The 24,973-nt window shown below is 38.3% G+C and overlaps 1 long non-coding RNA gene across 1 annotated transcript; it reads right to left on the bottom strand.

The window, feature by feature from the left end:
• Window positions 1-299: 299 nt before the first annotated feature.
• On the bottom strand, window positions 300-20,373 carry LOC144330600 (uncharacterized). The gene is made up of 3 exons (XR_013396877.1): window positions 20,347-20,373; window positions 8,832-8,902; window positions 300-477 (listed from the first exon to the last, which is right to left on the bottom strand). It is a non-coding gene; the product is annotated as an uncharacterized LOC144330600 (long non-coding RNA).
• Between the last annotated feature and the right edge of the window lie 4,600 nt (window positions 20,374-24,973).

Raw genomic sequence — 24,973 nt, 5'->3', positions numbered from 1 at the left:
ATTTTGGTTGTTCGTAGTTTTTAGCTATTATGAATCACGCTGCCATAAACATTCAGGTATATGTTTTTGTGTGGACATGTGTTTTCAGTTCTCTTGGGTATTGCTATAATCTGAATGTTCCATAAAATTCGTATGCTGAAACTTAATTGCCAGTGTGATAGTATTAAACAGTGAGGTCTTTAGGAGGTAATTAAATGATAGAAGTGGAACCTTTATAAGTGGGACTAAGGCCAAGAGACTTCACACAGCATCCAGCCCCTTTTTGCCCTTTTGTCTCTTCCACCAGGTGAGGACACAGCGTTCGGTGCTTTTTGCTCTTCTGTTTCTTCCACCATGTGAGGATACATCCCGTCCCACTTGCCCCTTCTGGGTGTGTAAGCACACGGCAACAAAGTACCATCTTGGAAGCAGAAAGAACAGCCCTCACCACACACCAAAATGCCAGTGCTTTAATCTTGGACTTCCCAGATTCCAGAACTGTAAGAAATAGATTTATATTCTTTATAAATTACTCACCCTGTAGCATTTCATTATAGCAGCATGAACAAACTAAGATAGGCATATAGCTAGGTGTGAAATTGCTAAGTCATATGACAACTTAATGCTTTGCTTTGCTCCCAAACTGTTTGCCAAATATGCTGCATGATTTTACATTCGTAGCAGCAATGTCTGAAAGTTCTAATTTCTCCATGTCCTCATCAATCTTGTTATTATCTGTTATTTTTGTTACAGCAGTCCTAGAGGTTATGAAGTGGTATCTCACTGTGGTTTTGATTTGGATTTTTTGAGTATTAATATTGAGCATCATTTCATGTGCATATTGTGCTTACATATCTTCTTTGGAGCTATGTCTATCTATATCCTTTGCCCAATTTTTAATTGGAGTGTTGGTCTTTTATTATTGTTTATGTATTCTAGGTACAATTTCTTTACCTGATATATGATTTGCAGATATTTTATCCTTTCATGTGTGTTATCTTTTCACTTTCTTGATGGTCTCCTTTGAAGCACAAAATGTTTTAATTTTAATGAAATCCCATTTATCTTTTTTTCTGCTTTTGATTTAGATATCATTATCTAGGATGCCAAACCCAAAGTCACAAAGATTTACTACTATGATTTCTTTTTAAGAGTTTCAAAATTCTAGCTCTTACATTTCAATCGATAAACCATTTTGAGTTAATTTTTCAATGTATAAGGAAAGGGCCCAACTCCATTTTTTTGCAGGTGGGTACCAGTTGTCCCAGGACCTGTCGAAAGGGCCATTCTTTCCTTCAGTGAATTGTCTTGGTATCTGTGTTGAATATCAACTGACCATAAATGTAAGACTTTATTTCTGGGCTTCTGGTTCTGTTCTGTTGATCGATGCTGTCTATTCTTTTGTTCAGTAGCACCTTGTTTTGAAGGAGTTCACCTTAATACTGAGCATTTGCTCTCCATTGTCATGGTAAAACCTCATACATTCTTGCCTGCTTCCAAGATAAGGAATAAAAGAGTTTTCTAGGACAATGGAGCTGATCACAGGAATTTATATATAAATTTGTTTGAGATAGTTTATCATTCTCCAGTGGGTCACTTCATCAGCACTGAAACTCATTCTGCATACTCAGTACATTATCTCTGGTTTCCCATGGGATTTTATCTCTCTCGAGGAAATCTACCCAAGGAGACTAAACTGCCTTATAGCTGCCAAATCCTACGGCCAAATACTCTGAGATCCTTAGTCATCTTCAAATGGATCTAAGGTTTGCATAAGGCTGCAGGAAGGGATAAGCGGTAAGATGACCCAGCTGCCATCTTTGTTCCTTCACACACATAACATGCCCTGCCCTTGCTCTCTCAAGTAATCAGCTAATGTTCTGACAATTTGCCTGGATTCTGACCATAGTGGCTGTGAATTTCACTGCATTCATGATTATGTAGATGCACATCTCTCTAACTGTGAGAGGTCTGAAATTTTGCTTTACTTATAAGCTAAAAAGGTAGCTTGCTGCATTTTCACGGATGCTGGCAGAAGGCATGGGACCACCAAATTAGAGACAAAGGACAGCATGTTACAGCAATAGCCCTAGTCACGGTTCAGAGTAACAATATTTGTTCTAGTTCCCTTAATAGCCTTAGTAGTCTTAATTGCTACCTGGTGATATGAAAAGAAACAGATGATATCTTCTCGTGCAATGGATTGTCTTCCAGGAGAGACACCTGGCGCTTTGAGAACCCAATCTTTTATAATGGTAATAAGCGTATTTACCCTTTGCTGTGGAAGAACACGCTCTTTACCTTCCAAGACTTTGATCAATACTGCCTTTTGCTCCAGAGGGAGATACTATATTTTCTTTTCTTTTCTTTCCTTTTTTTTTTTTTTTTTTTTTTTTGAGATGGAGTCTCACTCTGTTGCCTGGGCTGGAGTGCAGTGGCACAATCTCGGCTCACCGCAACCTCCGCCTCCCAGGTTCAAGCAATTCTCCTGCCTCAACCTCCCAAGTAGCTGGGATTACAGGTGCCCGTCACTACGCCCAGCTAATTTTTGTATTTCTAGTAGAGACAGGGTTTCACCATGTTGGCCAAGCTGGTCTTGAACTTCTGACCTTGTGATTTGCCCACCTCAGCCTCCCAAAATGCTGAGATTACAGGTGTGAGTCACCACACCTAACCAGGAGACACTATATTTTCTTTTATTCTTTTTTTTTTGAGACAGAGTCTTGCTCTGTAGCCCATGTGGGAGTGCAGTGGCACGATCTGAGCTCACCGCAAGCTCCGTCTCCCGAGTTCACGCCATTCTCCTGCCTCAGCCTCCCAAGTAGCTGCAACTACAGGCATCCACCACCATGCCCGACTAATTTTTTGTATTTTTAGTAGAGAAGGGGTTTCACTGTGTTAGCCAGGACGGTCTCAATCTCCTGTCCTTGTGATCCACCCGCCCTGGCCTCCCAAAGTGCTGAAATTACAGGCATGAGCCACAGTGCCCGGCCAGAGACACTATATTTTCTAAGGTGTTTGCTACATAAACATCCTTAAAAAGATAGTTTAAACAAAGGCCAGTCAATATGTCACTTTGTAAGATGTGCAGAAATGCAAGAGACACAAAAAATATTGTCTCCCAACAATGGGTGACTGCCCAAGTTCAGACTGTTTTTCTCCTGCTTGTGAAACCCTTCTTGGCACTTACTGTAAATACATCAATCATAGCTCTCTGCCGAATGGCAATAAGATATGGGGCCATCACAGTACCAGATTCCTATTGACTTCAATAGGGATGGTACCATGTTTGAAAGGCCAAAGAGACCTGAAGCCAGTGAAGGAAACAGAATTTATTGAGGGGACTTCCATACAGAGAGGATCAGTGAATGCAGGCTGGATAGGAGAAGCACTACCATTTGTAAAAAGCATGCAGTTTATATAGCATTTTCACTTAGCACCGCACACCTAGAAACCTTCACCTGACAAACTTCAGTTAACCCCAAACAAATGACCTCAATCCCTTGTATGGCCTGCATTCCACAAGGTGGGCTAGGGGTTCTGCTGTTCCTCATAGAGAAGGAATGATTCTCCAGGTTGGCCACTGCCAGTGTCCTTAGCTCAGAACTCTAATCAGACATTCTTCTTAGACCATAGGGTCATTCTCAAGGTATGCTTGCATTAATTGCTGTTAGGTGCATCTTTCATACATCCATGCATCCTATTTTGTTGACATTTTTGCTCATGTAAGTTTCCCAACAAAGACTACTTCATGTCTAAACTATGTGACAAAGAGGCATTTGCCTTAGTCTACCAATCCCCGTTTTGCTCACATTTTTCCTTCCTTTCTTCCCCAATGACCTTTCTTCCCCTCTCCCTCTATGGATTCTTTCTCTTCCAAAGCTTATAACTACTGATACCATCTATTTTAGCTATTTCAGCAATTTCAGATACCTTCACAAAGCCTTTTCAGATAATTTCAACTATATCATCTCTCACTTCTCAAATTCTTTGGCTCTTATTTTCTATACTGGACACCTGACCATTTTTTATAAATTATCTCACTGTGTTTTGTTGATTAATTTCTGCCTCCCAACCAGAAAACAAGACTGTAAAGATAATATGGGTAAGGTGTTAGTATTTTCTATCTCAGTAATGCTTAGCACAGTTCCAAGAATATAGTCACCATTTAATAAATAGCGAGCCTCTTACTATTGGTAAATAATGCAGGCCCAATTTTAGTTAGGAAAGGAGAAGAACCTCTGAAGCAAAACAAAGCCATCAAGTCAACATGACCTCACCCTTGAGCTATGTCAGACATGTGGCCCAAATAAGCTTGACAGGAGGACAAATGTTCTGCAGAAGCTTTAATAGGTAAAGATAATGAACAGGAGGAAGAAAATTACTTATCCACAATGCTCTGTTCATACCATTTTCTAGTGTAATTGCTACTGGAAAATGGAAAGGTGAGATGCTAGCTCTTATGCTCAAAGATAAGCAGACAAGTCCAGCTTGACTGATTGTCATAACCTACCTGATTCTAACCTTGATGGATATATAGATTAAGGAGCTGGCCAAGTAGAAAAAGCCAGGATTTTCAAATTGGTCAACCCTGGATCCAACCACTATCTTCACTACTTTATTAGAAAGCAAGTTATTAGATGCAATTTGTACACTCTCTGACCTTGTCCTCTGATCTGTAAAAGAAGAGATAATAATAATGATGTTGTGATTTTTGTGAGGATTAAAGGAAAGGGAGACAACAGAACATTTGGTGGAGTTCCTGAGTTTGAATCTCTGACTTTGGGTAAGTTATTTGACCTCTCCTGCTTTAGCTCTTCATCTCTAAGACAGGGATGTTAATATTACTTACCTCAAAATTGTTGGGAAGGTTAAATGGGCTAATATATGTACAGCCACTAGAGCAGTGCTGAGCACTTAACAAGACCTCAATAAGTTTTAGTTTCAACTGTGATGAGGTATCTAAAGCAGTGTCTAATACCTATAAGCACTCATTAAATGGCAGCTACCTGCCAGGCATGGTGGCTCAGGCCTATAATCCTAGCACTTTGGGAGGCCAAGGCATGTGGATCACTTGAGGTTAGAAATTTGAGACCAGCCTGGCCAACATGGCGAAACCCCATTGCTACAAAAATACAAAAATTAGCCAGGCGTAGTGGCATGTGCCTGTAGTCCCAGCTACTCAGGGGACTGAGGCAAGAGAATTTCTTGAACCTGGGAGGCAGAGGTTGCAATGACCCAAATTTGTGCCACTGCACTCCAGCCTGAGTGACAGAGCAAGACTCTATCTCAAAAAATAAAATAACAAATTATTTATTAATAATCATTTGCTAATAAGATTATTGTCCTTGAATTTTTTAGGGAGCAGCAATTCTTCCTTTCCCTTCTTCTAAGCATTGGAAAGGATTCAGAACTGGGGATCAGGGGGCTGTGATTCTAAAATCTGCACAGTGTTTAACCATGACCTTGTCAATTATTTCAACTCTCTGGGTCTCAGATTACTTCTGCTGCAAAATTAAGTGTTTAGAAGATGATCCCAAAAGATTACTTGCAAGCTGAAGACCTCTATGTTTCTAAGTAGAATGTATATATGCCCACTTGTACCTCATGGAATAGATCCGAGTTACTAAGGACTAGGACGGTGATTCTTAAAGAATCAGTAGGATCAATATCTTTATTTCTGCCTTCATTTCGTTATGTACCCAGTAGTCATTCAGGAGCAGGTTGTTCAGTTTCCATGTAGTTGAGCGGTTTTGATTGAGTTTCTTAGTCCTGATTTCTTGTTTGATTGCACTGTGGTCTGAGAGACAGTTTGTTATAATTTCTGTTCTTGTACATTTGGTGAGGAGTGCTTTACTTCCAATTATGTGGTCAATTTTGGAATAAGTGTGATGTGGTGCTGAGAAGAATGTATATTCTGTTGATTTGGGGTGGAGAGTTCTATAGATGTCTATTAGGTCTGCTTGCTGCAGAGATGAGTTCAATTCCTGGATATCCTTGTTAACTTTCTGTCTCGTTGATCTGTCTAATGTTGACAGTGGAGTGTTGATGGATTAGAGACTTAAATGTTAGACCTAATACCATAAAAACCCTAGAGGAAAACCTAGGTAGTACCATTCAGGACATAGGCATGGGCAAAGACTTCATGTCTAAAACACCAAAAGCAACGGCAGCAAAAGCCAAAATTGACAAATGGGATCTCATTAAACTAAAGAGCTTCTGCACAGCAAAAGAAACTACCATCAGAGTGAACAGGCAACCTACAGAATGGGAGAAAATTTTTGCAATCTACTCATCTGACAAAGGGCGAATATCCAGAACCTACAAAGAACTCAAACAAATTTACAAGAGAAAAACAAACAACCCCATCAAAAAGTGGGCAAAAGGATATGAACAGACATTTCTCAAAAGAAGACATTCATACAGCCAACAGACACATGAAAAAATGCTCATCATCACTGGCCATCAGAGAAATGCAAATCAAAACCACAATGAGATACCATCTCACACCCGTTAGAATGGTGATCATTAAAGTCAGGAAACAACAGGTGCTGGAGAGGATGTGGAGAAATAGGAACACTTTTACACTGTTGGTGGGATTGTAAACTAGTTCAACCATTATGGAAAACAGTATGGCAATTCCTCAAGGATCTAGAACTAGATGTACCATATGACCCAGCCATCCCATTACTGGGTATATACCCAAAGGATTATAAATCATGCTGCTATAAAGACACATGCACAAATATGTTTATCGCGGCACGATTCACAATAGCAAAGACTTGGAATCAACCCAAATGTCCATCAGTGACAGACTGGATTAAGAAAATGTGGCACATATACACCATGGAATACTATGCAGCCATAAAAAAGGATGAGTTTGTGTCCTTTGTAGGGACATGGATGCAGCTGGAAACCATCATTCTCAGCAAACTATCACAAGAACAGAAAACCAAACACCGCATGTTCTTACTCATAGGTGGAAACTGAACGATGAGATCACTTGGACTCGGGAAGGGGAACATCACACACCGGGGCCTATCATGGGGAGGGGGTAGGGGGAGGGATTGCATTGGGAGTTATACCTGATGTAAATGACGAGTTGATGGGTGCTGACGAGTTGATGGGTGCAGCACAGCAACATGGCACAAGTATACATATGTAACAAACCTGCACGTTATGCACATGTACCCTAGAACTTAAAGTATAATAATAATAAAAAATAAATTTTAAAAAAAAGGATCAATATCATTTGGAAACTTGTTAGATATGCAAACTGTGAGGCTGTGGCCCAACAACTGTATTTAACATGTCTGCCTGGTGATTCTGATGTGCCCTAATGTCTGAGAAACACTGAGCTAAAAGATTAGAAGAGACTCAATGAAGAGGACTTTGGAGACCAACTAGATTCTATCTTGAACCATCATTCCCTACCTGGTCTGTACACCAGATTTACCTAGGAAAAGATATATTAAGTACCAAATTCTGGCTTTGGCTTTAGAAATTTAGATTTGTTTGAGGTAGGATGGAGCCCAGGAATCAGCATCTTTAAAGAATACTCATGTGATTCCCACTGAGCCCCACAGATTGTTAAATAATCTAATTATGCAAATGAAGGGTGCCCATAGAAATTAAATGGTTTATGAAGGTCACAGAGTTAATTTGGACTCTAACCTAGGTGTTCTAATACTTAAGCCAGTCTTAAATCATGTGTATTTCATTGTATTGTATTAGTTGTTTTTCAATCATCCCTTTCTGGAAAAAAATCACAGAGTAAAAATGTTGCAACTATTTAGTTGTCTAATATGATTGCCCAAGGAGTATCCAAGTCTTTTGAGATCAGAAGGCTATTAATGTTTTGCTTTTTCATTCTATCAATCGTTGTTCAAATATTTCCTTACACACACCTACTACCCAGAGTTCCAGTTTTTCATATACACGTGGATATATGGGTTTATTCACAAAGATTATCAAATATACTCTCTTCTGAGTTAACATTAAACAGACTACAGAGATGGACTATTGAAAACAGTAATCTCCATGCTGGCAAATTTCCAAGAAGCATGTCTCAAAGGGAAACATGATAGAATCTACGACTATTGTTTATTGGCGTCTAGTAGAAACAATCATTGATGGCTTCTAGAGTCCCTTAGCTAAGTGGATAATATTTACAAGTGAGTTAATAGCTCTAAAACACTATACAATTAAAGGAACTGTAGGAAGACAATTTTTTATATGACAAGGAAACTAAACCAGTACAACCTCTGCTTCACAGAAACTTACTAACTGAAATAACCAGTGACTTTCAAACTATATGTATGCTTCAAAGGTGTTTTACAGGCTCCACAAACTATTCTAATCTCATCTTTTACTTTATTTCAAACTATTTTAAAACCTGAATTCAAAATAAAATACGTACATTCAAATGTGTTATAGGAACATCACATTGAAGATGACCAATATATTAACTTGACTGCTTACTGATTAGCTTTATGTTATGAATTTGAATTTATATAATATTTTAAATGTGAAATAAACTAATGAAATATGCTTTTATTTGCTTTGTATATATGGAGTTCATGTAGCATTTTATTATAAAATATGTCTAAAAATTTTAAAAATCACTGGACTAGAGAAAGATAAATAGGAGTACTTAAAAAGTGTTAGAATTACCACTATCTAAATAAAATAGCTACATGGAAAGAAAATATTTTTAGATGTCTGAGGCATGCTACTGATATCTACTTCTTTATTAGTATGGATTCCTGGATTAACTTTACATATATATGTCAGCTTCACATTATATATGATTTATAAAACTTAACCATAAATAGATCTTTATTCATCCTTACCATAATCAAATTCTGTAGATTCTTTTCTCTCTTCCTTTTCATAGAATCCTAAGTTGATGATATTTTTCCCCCTAGAATTATTAGTGAAAATCAATTAAACTTGGTTAGGAAAAAAAGATGCCTTTACAAAAGTTTTTTTAAAAGTTTCACCAAATATAATCTATATCCAGACTGAAAAGCAAAAAATATTCATGAATAGTAAATCCATAATGGCTAAGTTATGAATATTTAAGGAATGATTCTATTCTCTTCTTTATTGTATCACAGATTTCAACTGATATGATCTTCCAGACTATTAGCAGCATAGCTTATGCTTAGATGAATCAAGGTTTGCTTTCATAGGACTGGGCCCCATGACAGAGGTAAATTAATCATAGCTGATGTCTTCTCTCCATTCTTCTGTTTTCCACTGGCTCAGTCAGGACCACATTCTGAGGTCTGTAATTTTCACCTTTTTTTTTTTTTTTTTTTCCAGCAAACCCTGGGTTTCCACAATTTGCCAAAAGTACAGTGGAATGGTCCCTAATACAAAAGCCTTTTGGTACCCTTTATTAACCGTTAACAGATAATGGACAAAAGAAATTATTCCAAAGAACAAATTTTGGGGTGACCAGGTTACCTCATCAAAGATTCTGCACTTTTCCTAGAAAGCAGGATGCTGTGATTTGAATGTAACCCCTCTAAAATCCAGGTGTTGCCAATATGATGGGTGCCAATAATGATGGCCTTTAAGAAGTGATTAGGTCTTTCATGAGGGCTTCTCCTTTGTGAATGGGATTAAGGCTCTTATGAAAGAGGCTTCTTGCAGCACAGCCCTTCTACCATGTGGGGATACAGGGTTCCTTCCCTCCAGAGTATGCAGCCCTCATCAGACAATTAAACCTGCCAGGCCTTCATCTTGGACTCTCCAACCTCTGGAGCTGTGAGAAAGTACATTTCTGTTTTTATAAATTATCTAGTCTCAGATATTCTATTGCAGCAGCACAAACAGACTAAACCACAGGATATGGTACTAGATGTTGCTTTCCACACTCCCTTTTTCTACACTGGAGTTCTTAATGTGACAATTCTACTTTTTCCATATCTTGTAAATTGGGAGGATGAAAAGTTGTGCAATTTTAGCACAAAGGTTGCAAAATCATAAGGAATACATATAGGTGGCTATCTGGCTTCCAACACACCCCTAGTGGCTGTTTCCATAGCTCTTCTCTCTCCTTCAGTTTATAGACCATACCTCCTGGCCACCATTGGTGTAATGATGAGCACATGAACCAAACCAATGCATTAGGTGTCCTGCTCCCGTATTTTTCAAGCAAGAACTGGTGAGAAAGAGGCATTTCAGTGTCTGGAACTATGAAGATATGGACTCAAAGCTACATTCTTATTATTTACATCCTACTTTGGGGCATCTACACTTGGTATTCCCTCTGGAATTCTCTTCCCTTTTTGCATAGCTCACTGCAGCTCATCATTCAGTACTCAGCTCAGATATCACCTCCTCAGAGACTTTTTTAATTATGTAAATTTCATGCTGTCTGCCTTACTGCCCAACCCTATATCTTTACCACTCACTTAATTATGTAAACCTCTTTTATTTTCTTCATGGCCTTTATCACTCTTTTGAAATATGTACTTGTCTCAGTCTCTACTTCTCTTCTTTGTCTCTGTATGTCTGATTTCTCAAACTTTGAGCTGTGATAGCACCTCATCACACTCATGGCCTTATAGCCATGACTCTACCTCTAGTTACTATCTTGGCTTCCTTTCTTCTTTTTATTTAATTAATTAATTAATTAATTTTTATTTTACATTAAGTTCTGGGATACATGTGCAGAATGTGGAGGTTTGTTACACAGGTATACATGTGCTATGGTGGTTTGCTGCACCTATCAACCTGTCATCTAAGGTTTAAGCCCTGCATGTATTAGGCATTTGCTCTCCTAATGCTCTCCCTCCCCTTGCCCCCTACCCACCGACAGGTCCTGGTGTGTGATGTTCCCCTCCCCGTGTCCATGTGTTCTCATTGTTCAGCTCCCACTTATGAGTGAGAATATGTGGTGTTTGGTTTTCTGTTCCTGTGTTAGTTAGCTGAGAATGATGGCTTCCAGCTTTATTCATGGCCCTGCAAAGGACATGAACTCATTCTTTTTTATGGCTATAGCGTCATCTCTTCTTATCGCAATGTCATAGTTTTAAGTTTCTAAGATAATTTCATTAGACATATTGTTTTCTAAAGCCAGTTCAGAATGAGGCAATCGGCTTAAGCCTCACCTATCCTTCTTAGGTCAGATGCATACCCCAGTGTAACGGGAAATAATCCTTTCCTCTTGTTTTACTTTTCCAAGTGGCTGGTTTTGTACCAAACAAGTGGTTTTCAATATGTGGTTCCAAGAACGGCAAAATCAAATATCACCCAAGACCTTGTTAGAAGTGCAAATTCCTGAGGCCCGACCCAGACCTACTGACTCAGAAACTCTAGGAGTGTTTTAATAACCAGTATTTCAACCTGTTTGGACAAACCCTCTAGAACTTCCAGGTTCCTGAGAATGATGGGGATACCTATCTTTTTATCTCCTAACATTTCCTCCAGAAAACAATATAGAATACTGAAAAAAAAAGAAAAGTCTCCACAAGTCATGCCCTCAGCATAACTTTAAAAGAATGCCCAAACTTCAAAATAACTGTAAATAAAAAATGAAAAATGGTCAAATCTCAGTCCACTATTTCTCAGACTCCCACTCCACCCCTGCTTCACGGCAGGGTTTTGGGCATGCAAAGAAAAACTAAGAAAGACTTCAGGGAAGACAGAAAACGAAAGCCAGAGAAGGAAACGTGGTTTGATCTAAATATACCATGAGACTGTCTACTTTCAGTCCAAAATTACTAAGAAATTATCCAGGTAGATCAGAGCACAGACTACAGGGCGAAGGACTTAAAAGTATATGCAATTTGGCCGGGCGCGGTGGTTCAAGCCTGTAATCCCAGCACTTTGGGAGGCCGAGATGGGCGGATCACGAAGTCAGGAGATGGAGACCATCCTGGCTAACACGGTGAAACCCCGTCTCTACTAAGAAATACAAAAAATAGCCGGGCGAGGTGGCAGCGCCTGTAGTCCCAGCTACTCGGGAGGCTGAGGCCGGAGAATGGCGTGAACCCGGGAGGCGGAGCTTGCAGTGAGCTGAGATCCGGCCACTGCACTCCAGCCTGGGCTACAGAGCGAGACTCCGTCTCAAAAAAAAAAAAAAAAAAAAAAGTATATGCAATTTGAAGGTTCTAATTATAGGTGAGAAAAAGAAGAAACAAGTATCCTTTGATATTAGAAAAAAAGCAAAGAAGAAAAACTGAGTTCTATAACTCAAAAGGTAAACACACAGACACTTCATAATCCCTCTTTTACCACAAAACATACAAAATCCATCAAAGTATCTGAGAGAAGAGGAATTATTAAGCCGGGACTCTTATAAAACACCCAATACCACAACAAATTAATTAAAATTAAAACTAACATTTATACGGAGGTATTAGGAAAAGTCAGACAAGAAATGTCAATGCACATACTAAGTGAAATTCCCCTTCCTCCTCACAAAAATTGACCACAAAACAGAAGAAAACTGTAAAACAATAGTCCAAATGGAATTAAATATACTCAAACAAGTACTTAACGACATGAAACAGTTGATGACATAGAAGAACTTGAGGAATTCTGCATGAATGTAGTCTACAAAGGATGAGGTTTACCCAACCAGAAGATGACAAAGAAAACTTCAGCGAAAGGTCTGATGGTAAGCTTTTTACAAAATAGAATACATGTTAGGGTTTCTCAACTTTGGGGCTCTTGATATTTTAGGAGGATAATTCTGTTTTGTTTTTGGAGCTGTTTATAAATCATAAGATGTTTAGCAGTATTCCTAGCCTTTTTTCACTAGATGCCTTTATTCACTAGATGTCAGTAATGCTACCCACATCCACCCCACTCCCATAAAAATAAAATCTCTCCCCTCCATAATAGAAATGATAGAAAATAATTGATCGATATTTAGACAATAGGTAGGACTTAAAAGATATCAATAAAAACTGATAAACCAGATAAGAAAATATTAAATAGTAAAACAATAGGCTAAGGGCACTAAAACATAAGACTAGGAAAAAATGCAAACGTGACTAAACATTTTTTTTTTAGAAAAATTAAAGGCAAAGGACACAAATATTGTGGAGGAAAAAATATTGGAAATACAATAAATATATATGACTACAAAATCTAAAATCAAACTGTTAGATCAATAAAAGTGAACAGGCTTAACCTACTTATTAACTTTAAAAGAGTCCCAAATTGGCTCATAAAAGAAATCCCAAATATATTTTTGATATAAGAACTAAACCTAAAAAAATTAAGCTGAAAAATAAGTGGTAGACAAAGCTATAAAGAAAAATGGAAAGAAGAAGAAATGAGGAAAATAGTCCTGATGTCAAAATAGAATTCAAGCCAAAACGAATGACAAGGGCATTTTTTAATACTAAATTGACAATTTACAAACATCTCAAATTTGTGAATAATTATGCACCAAATAACACAGCAACTGTTCTCATTAAGCAAAAAATACAGTAGATGCAAGAATAAATAGATGGAAACCCACTAAAAATAGTAGACTCAAATATAGCATTCATAGGACAAGTCAAATCAAATGAACAAAAAGCACAAGACATAAGCAACATAACCAGCAAGGTAGATCTTACAAGCCTATGTCAGTTTCTACAGGTGATAATAGAGAATGTACCTTATGAAGTGTTCATGGAACATTTATAAGAATTAACCACATATTAGATTTTTAAAAATCACTGCTTCGTACAGTACAAATATTTCAAACACCACTCTCTGATTACAGTATGACAAAGTTTGAGATTACTGACAACATGACAGCCCTTAAATCTATAAATTTTAAACACTTCTATTAAATAATTCTTCAATCATGCAAACTAAAATTACATAATTTTAATAATATAAAATGAAAACACTACTGATATGGTTTGGCTGTGTCCCCACCCAAACCTTGAATTGTAGCTCCCATAAATCCCATGTCACTGGGCGCAGTGGCTCACGCCTGTAATCCCAACACTTTGGGGGGCCGAGGCGGGTGAATCATGAGGTCAGGAGATCGAGACCATCCTGGCTAACACGGTGAAACCCCGTCTCTACTAAAAATACAAAAAAAATTAGCCAGGTGTGGTGGCACGCGCCTGTAGTCCAGCTACTCGGGAGGCTAAGGCAGGAGAACCACTTGAACCTGGGAGGCAGAGATTGCAGTGAGCCGAGGTTGTGCCACTGCACTCCAGCCTGGGTGACAGAATGAGACTTTGTCTCAAAAAAAAAAAAAAAAAAAAAAAAAAAAAAAAAAAAAAAAAATCCCACATGTCTTGGGAGGGACCCAGTGAGAGGTAACTGAATCGTGAGGGTAGGCCTTTCCTGTGCTGTTCTTGTGATAGTAAGTCTCACAAGATCTGATGATCTTACAAAGGGGAGTTCCCCTGCACATACCCTTTCTTCTTCCCTGTAGCCATGTACAATGTGACTTTGCTTTTCCTTTGCCTTCTGCCATGATTGTGAGGCCTCCTCAGTCTGTGGAACTGTGAGTCCACTAAATCTCTTTCCTTTATAAATTACCCAGTCTCAGGTATGTTTTTATTAGCAGCGTGAGAACAAACTAATATAACTACATACCAAAAAATCTATGGAACACGTTTAAAGCCATGATCAGAGTAAATTTCATAACATTGAACATTTCTAACAAATGCTACAGTGAAGTAAAAGAATGAAAATATTTAAATAACAGATGAAAAAATTTTAAAAAGATATGATAAAACAAAAGAAAGAACCAAGGAAGAAATAAAGGTATACATCAATGAGGTAGAAAATGATGAAACCATAGACCTAATCAACAAATCAAATCTATGCTTTAAAAAAATATAATAGACAAGCCACTAGCCTACCTGAGAAGAGAAAAAGGGGAGAAATCATAATATGTAAAATAAGAAATGGAGATACAACCACATAAATTTAAAAATAAAATAAGATACTACATTGCAGACAGCTATGCAAATACATTTCAAAACCTAGGTGAAACAGATTTTTTATTTTTTTAGGGAAGTACACATTGCCAAATTTGAACCTGTTAGACTTAGAATGACTCCAGACAAGATTTCTGGGGGAGATGCTGCCATCCCAACTGGGCCTAGAGGGCAGGGCATTAAGCCAAAAATGATTGTTTCTTGAGCTTTAAGATCTAATGAAATATGCCTTACTAAGTTTTGGGTTTGCTTAGGATCTTTTATGTCTTTTTTTCCCTATTTCTCCCTTTTAGAATGTGAATGTTTTTTCTATGCCTGCTTATCACCATATTTTAAAACATAACTTGTCTAGTTTTACAGATTCACAGCTGGAGAAGAATTTTGCCTCTAGTCTAATTCATATCTGATTTAATGAAATTTTGGACTTTAGACATTAGAATTGATGCTGGAATTAGTTAAGACTCTGGGGGCTGTTAGGATGTAATAAAAGTGTTGTATATATGAGAAGGACATGAATTTGCAGGGAACTGGGGCAGAATGCTATGGACTGAATTATGTCACCACAAATGTATATGTTGAATGAAGCCCAAATTCTCAGTATGACTGTATTGAGAGACAGGCTTTTAGGAAGTTATTAGGTTAAGTGAGGTCGTAAGATGATAGGATTGGTACCCTCAAAGGATGAGCCAGAGATCAAAGCAGTCTCTCTCTGTGCCATGTAAGGACACAGTAATAAAGCAGCAACCACAAGACAGGAAGGGAAAGATTACCAGGAACTGAGTCCGCCGGCACCTTGATCTTGGACTGCTCAGATTCCTGAATTGTGAGAAATAAATTTCTGTTGTTTAACCATCCACTCTATGATATTTTGTTATGGCAGCCTGAGCTGACTAATATATTGCATCAATGTTAGTTTTCTATTGTTGGTAACTGTACTCGGCTTAGGAAAAGCTGAATGGAGAGTATATGGGAACTATTTTTGCAACTTTTCTATGAATTTAAAATCCTTTCAGAATAAAAAGTTATACAAATAAATTCTCAGAGCAATCTCTCCTGTTGATTCTGATGCATGCTAAAGTTAGAGAATGACTACACTGGACTAATAGTCCTTGCCTCTTCCCCTCTTGTTATTTTTCCCCATAGAGGTGACATTCATTTGTCTATATTTCTCAAGTGGGACAAGCACCAGATTACTGTTCCATTGGCTTTTCTCTTTACCCCATATCTGTGCTTTACAAAATCAAAGTTTCACTCAGGTTGGCTTTTACAAGGTCTTCACTTAGGGCAGGAGTGAGAGAAAAATGGTAGAAAGCTGCTTTGGCCAAAGTTCTAGAACCATATTTTCCAATTCTTTATCAGTAATAAAGCTAACATTTGCCTTTTTCTGCTTCTGTCTTTCTAGTAGTTTTAAGTGTATAAGGTGCAGTCCTCCCTAAAACCCCCACACCTTAGTCTAATCAGTTGTGATGGAGAAATACGAGGTCACACGATTTGTACAGGGCTTCTATTTCAGTGCAGGCTGTGGGGAGGGCAGTTTTTCTTAAGTAATTCATGAGCGGGTAGGAAAGTACACTACCAAGGGATTTTAACTCATTTAAAATAGGGAACTATATCTAAGACCATAGAGACATGTTCCTAAAATTTTATGTAAAAACATGACACAAAATTATATCCAACATGCCAAGACAAGTCAATGGGCAAAGAATAGTCTTCTTAATAAATGTTCTGGGACAACTGCATATCCACACACAAGAGAATAAAGCTTGGCCCTTTCCTTATATAATGCACAGAAATTAACTCAAAATGGATAACAGACCTAAAACATGTAAGAGCTAAAGGTGAAATTTTCAGAAGAAAACATAGGAATGATCTTGGGTTAGGCAAAGCTGTCTTAGATGCGACACCAAAAACACAAGTGACCAAGAAAAGATAAACAGGACATCATCAGAATAAAAAAAAAAATGTGCTTCAAAGGAAGTGAAGACAACTATCAAGAAAATGAAAACCCACAGAATGGGAGAAAATGTTTTCAAATCGTGTATCTGATAAGGGAATTGTATCCAGAATATATAAAGAATTTCTACAAATCCGTCATAAAAGGATAAGTAAACTAATTTGAAAAGGGGCAAAGGATCTGAATGGACATTTCTCCAAAGATGATAAATAGATCATCAAAAAGCATATGAAATGATGCTCAACATTATTAGCCACTTGGGAAATGCAAATCAAAATCACAGTGAGATACCACTTCACACCTACTAAGATGGCTATTATCAAAAGTCAGATAATAACAAGTGTTCACAAGGATGTGGAGAAATTAGAACCCTCATATTTTGCTGCTGGGAATGTAAAATGGTGCAGCTGCTTTAGAAAATAGTCTGGCAGCTCCTCAAAAAGTGAAGCAAAGTAGCTATTTGCTGTAAGAATTCTACTCTTAGGTATATACTCCAGATAACAGAAAACACATTCTCACAAAAACTTGTACACAAATATTTAAAGTAGCATTATTCATAATAGTCAAGAAATAAAAGTCGATGGATGAATGGATAAATAATATGTGGTATATCCACAAATCAGAGTATTTTTCATCAAAAAGTAATGAAGTATTGGCCAGGCGCAGTGGCTTATGCCTGTAATCCCAGCACTTTGGGAGGCCGAGGATGGCAGATCGCTTGAGGCCAAGAGTTTGAAACCAACCTCGCCAACATAGTGAAACTAAAAATACAAAAATTAACCAGGCATAGTGGTGTATGCTTGTAATCCCAGTTACTCAGGAGGCTGAGGTGGTAGAACTGCCTGAACCAGAGAAGTGGAGGTTGCAGTGAGCCAAGATCACACCACTGCACTCCAGTCTGGGCAGCACAATGAGACTCCGTCTCAAAAAAAAAAAAAAAGAGGTAATGAAGTACTGCTATATGTTAAAACATGGATGAACCTTGAGAATTATGCTATGTAAAGGAAGCCAGCACAAAAGAACGTGTATTGTATGATTCTATTTTTTTTTTTTATATTTTTTGAGACAGTATCTCACTCTGTCACCCAGACTGGAGTGTAGTGGCGTGATCTTAGCTCACTGCAACCTCTGCCTCCCAGGTTCAACTGATTTGCCTCAGCCTCCTGAGTAGCTGGGATTATAGGTGCCCACCACCACACCCGGCTACTTTTTTTTCCTTTGGTAGAGATGGGGTTTTGCCATGTTGGCCACGCTGGTCTGTCTCAAATGCCTGACCTCAGGTGATGGCCCCACCTCGGCCTCCCAAAATTCTGTGATTACTGGCATTAGCCACTGCACTCAGTCATATCATTCTATTTACATGAAACATCCAGAATAGGCAAATCCATAGAGACAGAAAGTAGTACATTAGCAGCTTCCCAGGGCTGGAGGAATGTTTGGGAGATGTGGAGTAAAGTGACTGCTAAGGGTATGTGTAAGGAACATGGCTGTGCTTCGGTCAAGGATAGGCTGAGGTAGGATGTTTACATTTTGCATGACTCAGCAAGTTCAGAGCACAGCCCGTATAACTCCACTTGTTATCACAGCCATGTAGCCATAACATGGGAAGGCCATCCCTTGGCTCTACGCCATTATTGTCTGTAAAAGGTATAATTGCCCTCACACATAGCCTTAGCAGACACTAAAGAGAGAGCGAGTCAGAGCTGTCCGTCTTTGCAGATGGACAGAGGGGAGCTAGGACACAGCTCGGCTGGCTTGTGCTCAAAGAGAGAAAGAGTTAAGCTGCTGACCCTGAAGCTAAGGGAGAGCCAGCCATACAGCTGCAGGAGTGGGGGCGGCAGGAGCCACAGAGCCGGAGTAGGCACCAAGATAAAGGCGAGCAGTGTAGAGAACTAGTGTAAGAAAGCTGTTGATGAGAGCTGCTGCTGAATAAAATCATCTTTCTCCTGCCTACAGCCCCCCTAGTGTTCTTCCTGCTCATCTACCCACTCCCTTCGGACCTCAACATGACATTTGGTGTAGTTGTGAACCTGACAGTATGTGGCTTCTTTTGGCTAACGAAAATGTTTTAACTGGTTGTGGTAATGCTTCCACAACTCTGTGAGTACATGAGAAGTCACTGAATTGTACACGTTAGATGGGGGAATTGTATGGTATATGAATTATATATTCACATGAATCTATGCATCGATACCTGCTTTTTTTTAAAGAGTACTGAGGAAAAAAAATAAAAACCCTATACAACTATATTAAACAAAAACTTAACCACAAAATCTTTAAAATATTCACTGTGATTATTTCTAGGTGATAAAATTAAAGGTTATTACTTTCCCCCTTTCACTGCTACTATATTTTCAACATGCACAAATACTGTTTTTAAAGAGAAAAAATAAACCTTCATTTTAAGTGATTAAAACAGAGAAAACACTGGTTAATATAACAAACTTCTCAGCATGCCAAATAGAGCTATTTGCAGTGAAAAATATCAACATAAAAGACATATTTATCAAATTCTGGGATGGCAATGTCTTGGGGCTGGAGTACATCTGACCCACGTGTGGGTTAGCCATGAATGATTGACACACCTGCTGGGCCACTGTTGAGAAAGGTCTCCTTTCTAAATACCACTTTGATTGGCATCAAGAAGCCTGGAACTGGAGTCAAAACATATGGAGCCCCTTACTATGTTGAGACTTCAGTTTCCTCATCTGTAAAATGTGGAGAGAAAATAAATAAGGTGCAATTGGATCCAACTGAACTACATCAGTAGTTCTCAGCCCTGCAGAATCAGCCTCCTCTGTGAACTTAATAGAAATGTAAATTCTCAGACTCCACCTGCAACCTACTGAATCAGAAACTCTAGGAATGGAGGGCAGCAACTGGTGGTTAAGCAAACCCTCCTTGTGACTCTGATGCATGACAGATTTGAAAACTACTAATCACTATTTCTTAAGGGGTTGATGACAAAAATCACCATTCAGTACCTGGGGAATATTTTCAAATCACATATCTCCAAATCATAGGCATTTTGAAATGCCCCTTTAAGGCCTTCTATATTCTCTTCCAAACATGTACACACATGCACACACACACACACACTCTTCAATTGCTGCCATAATTAGCCACCATCACTCATAACCATGCCTCTCTCTCAGGTGTCAAGGAATAGTCAAAACCATTTAAAACCTTCATACAGATTTCCTCTAATTTCTTTCAATTCCAAAATCCTGTGGTCTAGCAGAGTGAAAGGAACCACCCCACCGAGCTGGAATAGCTAACACTGTAATTTCTGGCAAAAGCCAGTAGACATCTTTTCAGTTGGGAAGGCATTTTAGCACTTTGGAATTTACACCCCCTTCTTTTTGGAGATGCCTCCTGTTGCAAATGCTTATTCCTACCTTTATTGTATCTCTGTCTTGTTCATAACACTTTTCATCTCTTACATTTAACTCCAGACATCTTCAAAAACTTCCTGCTGACAGATTAAAATATTCCTACCTCCTGTCTTCTTCCTCACCCAGTTCTACTTTTCTTAATGTCTGTTGTAGCATTTTACGGCCAAAAGCTAGCTGTGATTTTGAGGAAGTGGTATGTCATTTAAAATTAACTGTATACCTCAGCAGCATGTAGGAGGAGTTAATTCTTTCACGTAACATTCAATTAAAATACACAATGTACACACACTTAAAGAGAAAGGTGATATAAAAGCAGAAATTCTAAACATTGCTTTGCCTATCTGAAGGAATCTAAATTTATATTTTGTCTGCTAATTTATTTGCTTGTCACCACTGATCTTTTCTAAGAGGCCCAATTTCTTTGCCCAGCACTTTTTTTTTTTTTTTTTTTTTTTTGCAATACCCAGGAATTTCCGTAAGTGCCCTGATCTGAAAACTACACAGAAAATGTTTGCAGGCTGAGCAAGGAAGGAAGAGAAGATGGACCTCAAGTTGAATATCTTTTCTCACCTTTAGAATACAGCAAAAATAAGGAGACGCAATTTGTTATACTCACATTGTTGAAAAGATTAGCAGGAGTAATCTCCCTTAGCTACAGGCAAAGACACCAACAAAGAGCTTGCTTCATCTGCCAACTGTTCTATGTCTTAAGGGAATGTGTTGATTCACTGAATGACTGAACTAAGCTATTTGCAGGATATATGAATATTGCCTCTAATCCAGGTGCTAAATGTATATGTTGCGGGACTGTGTTCTCTGTCAAACACGATCTGTAACATGATAACAGCACTATCTCTTTTCCTCCCTTCTCTACTTATTTTTCTGTAGCTGAAGAGAAAGATTCTGTCACCTATCAGTAATATTTGGACCTTTTACGTAGTTTTTGCAATTCAGACTACAAGACATTGATGGACCTCATGATTTTGTCAGTTTGCTCAAAGAATTTTAACATCATAATAAGATGGTATTTTTGTATTTATTCATTCCTGTCAAACCAGAGATCTGGAAAAGTATGTCCATAACACATATTAAATCAACTGGGAAAGGCAGACCATTCAAACACACTTGTTTTGCTTTCTAAAATAATCTGGTAGCCCGTTTTACCAAGGACAAATGTGAAGTTAATTTGTCTTTGAAGTCCTCTTGTTTCCACTTCCTCCTTAGCTCTTCTGCTACTAAAAATATTTGGTGCCTCAACTCTATTATAGTTCTTTGCTTTCTTCTGAACAGATTTAATATACCCCAGGGATATTTTTAATTCCTCTCTGTCCCCAAAACTTTATCAAACTAAAGGACTGTATTAGTCGGATTTGTGTTGCTTTAAAGGAATACCTGACACTGGGTCATTTGTAAAGAAGAGGTTTATTTTGTCTTATGGTTCTGCAGACTGTACCACAAGCATGACACCCACATCTGCTCGGTTTCTGACGAGGCCTCAGGAAGCTTTTACTCATGGTGGAAGGCAAACAAGAAGCAGGCAGTCACATGGTGAGAGAGGGAGCTAAAGAAATGCCAGTATCTTTTAAACAACCAGCTCTCACGTGAACCAATAAGGCAAAAACTTATTACCATGTGGAGAGCACCGAGCCATCTTGAGGAATCCTCCCCCATGACCCTAATAGATCCCACCAGGCCCCACCTCCAACATTGGGAATCACATTTCAACTTGCTATTTGGAGGGGATAAATATATAAACTACATAAAGGACTAAAAAAATAATAGTAGAACCATACTGGGTTTGAAACCCTACCTTATGCCCACAACTTACCCAATAGCAATCTGTTGCCTCAAAAGATTGGTCTAAGCACCTCTTCCTTTCAATTATTTAGTCATCTTTTTGTCTGTCTTGTAGAATCCTGAACAGATGCACTGTAGCTTTGGTGGTTTCATAGGATGTCAAGGAATGTTTATCCCCTAGGTCTCTTCCTATCCTCCTCATATTTGCTACAGAACATATCCTTACTTTTCACTCCATACTCTATTACAGTAGCAATGGAGATACTGAGATGGGTATTACCAAACGGGTGCTGGGCGATCAGATGCTCACTCACTACAGTGTAGTGGATGACACCTTGGCTTCACATCTTAGCTCTGCCACACATCGGCTACATGAGCCTGTGTAAGCCTTAGTTTCTTCTTACCTGTCAGATACTGTATTAGTCCATTCTTAAAGAACTGCTCAAGGCTGGGTAATTTATAAAAGAAAGAGATTTAATTGACTCACAGTTCAGCATAGCTGGGGAGGCCTCAGAAAACAATCATGGCAGAAGGTGAAGGGGAAGCAAGGCACCTTTTTCACAAGGTGGCAGGAAAGAGAATGAATGCAGGAGGAACTACCAAATGCCTACAAAACCATCAGATCTCACGAGAGCTCACTATCATGAGAACAGCATGGGGGAACTGCGCCCGTGATTCAATTACCTCCACCTGGCCTCTCCCTTGACACATGAGGATTATGGGGATTAGAGTTCAAGTTGAGATTTTGGGTGGGGACACAGCCAAACCGTATCACATACTAATAACAATTCTAAGATAATGCTATGAGAATTCACTTGTTTTCAAAGTGCCAGGAAGCATATTCAGTATTAGTTCTTTCCTTTTTTGTCCTCCCCCAATTTCTATCATTGGTAAATATAGTTAAGATTTGGCATATTAACCATCATAACAGAATCCCTGACCTCAAGGATACTACCAATGGCATAAGACTAAGCTTCTTCTAGTGGTAGAATTTTTTTAAAAAAATATAGCTTAAGAAAAAAAAATTATTTCCCTTTCCTTACCTATGTTTCCCAGAAAGAACAACTAATTGCTAAAATAATGACTTCTACTCATTGCCACTCTCTATTACCTGGCTTAAGCTTTTCAATATCACTAAACTTGTTTTTCCTCTATCTGGGAAAGTACTAACTAGAATACTGAAAACCTTCAGAAACCATATTTTGCATTTTCACTATTAGTGTGGAAATCAAAATACTTGTGCTATAAATGTGAATGCTAATAAAACTGCAAATAAATTTTAAAACCCATAAAATGCAAAGATTGGACTCCATAAGCATAGATATTCCCTAGATTTTTACATATTACAGGCTGAAATGTTTTTCACTATTTAATCTGAAGACCAGACGTTTTCTCTATCTGCTTGGCTACATTTATATATATATACAGCCAATCAAGATAAACATAATCTTGAGGACATGGTGCAATTGTCAGAGTTAATGACCTTCAACATTACCAACTAACATATCTTTGGCATTTATTTACCTGGAATAAGTATAATGCAGAAGACCAATTAAGAATGTATTTCTCTAGATCCCGGAGCAGCTACTATTTGCTGGGTTAAAAAATGAAACTGGAGCTCTCAGAGGTTATCAAACCTACTGATTTTGTGTTTTTCAAATTATTATCATATTGCACTATATTTTTGTCTCACATTTAAATTAGTGAGGTCATATGAAACTAAAACTCTGGCAGTTCTCTTGGGGAGGGATTGATTGGAGAAACTTCCACTTCTAAATAATCACCTTCTGTAATATAACAGAGAAAGGTATAAAAAGGGGACACAGGGTACCATTTCTAACTTGTACCAATTATCCTCCTTCGCAACCATTAGCCACAACAGACATAATTTGTTGATTTTCAGGAATCCTGAAAAGCAATATAAAACACAAAGCAACACACTGTTTACTTGGTTCAATTCTCATTTCTCAAATGTTGAAAATGTCACCTCATGTCCAGAGAGTTGAGGCTTGTTTTCAAATCTATGGGTCCAACAGATTGATTTTCTCAGAGATTTCTTTTTCTAAAATATGACTTTTTATATATAGCATCAGAACAATGTCAAGGTAGATACAATTATATTTGTGATTAAAATCCAAACAATGGCCAGTTCTTCTAAGTAGCCATTTCTGATCACCATGCAAGTCCTCTGTCTGTCACCTTCCTTCAAAAAGAAGCTGTATACATGAGAAACAGGAAGCATGAAATTGTTTACCTGATAGGAAAGCCTAGTGTGTAATGAAAAGTTACAACTTGTCATTGGAAGGAAGGAAGAAAGGTAGGACACAAAGAAAGAGGGGAAAAAAAGGAAAGATGGACAGATGGAAGGAAGAAAGGAAAGGAGGAAGGAAGTAAAGGAGGAAAAAGAGGAAAGAATAAGAATAGAATAGAATAGAATATTCTAGAATAATTTCATTCTGTTTATATTTCACTAGGTTTTCCAATGTCATAACTGACAAACCCTGTGCAACATTGAACTCAACGTTCTTAAAGTGTTAGACTTGGCTGGGCGCGGCAACTCACGCCCGTAATCCCAGCACTTTGGGAGGCTGAGGCGAGTGGATCACAAGGTCAGGAGTTCAAGACCAGCCTGGCCAATATGGGGAAACCCCATCTCTACTAATAATATAAAAATTATCCAGGCGTGGTGGCATGTGCCTGCAGTCCCAGCTACTCAGGAGGCTGAGGCAAGAGAATTGTTTGGACCCGGGAGGTGGAGGTTTCAGTGAGCTGAGATCCTGCCACTGTACTCCAGCCTGGGTGACAGAGTGAGACTCCATCGGAAAAAAAAAAGTGCTAGACTTACACTGATAAGACAAAAGCTTTATAATCCATCCGAGGAATACACGAATCTCTAGTGCCAAAGTCACCAGCATTATTAAGAAGAAATTAAG

The sequence above is a fragment of the Macaca mulatta genome, chromosome 8, assembly GCF_049350105.2.
Source record: "Macaca mulatta isolate MMU2019108-1 chromosome 8, T2T-MMU8v2.0, whole genome shotgun sequence".
NCBI classification, from domain to species: domain Eukaryota; kingdom Metazoa; phylum Chordata; class Mammalia; order Primates; family Cercopithecidae; genus Macaca; species Macaca mulatta.
This window is presented reverse-complemented; position numbering and strand designations above follow the sequence as displayed.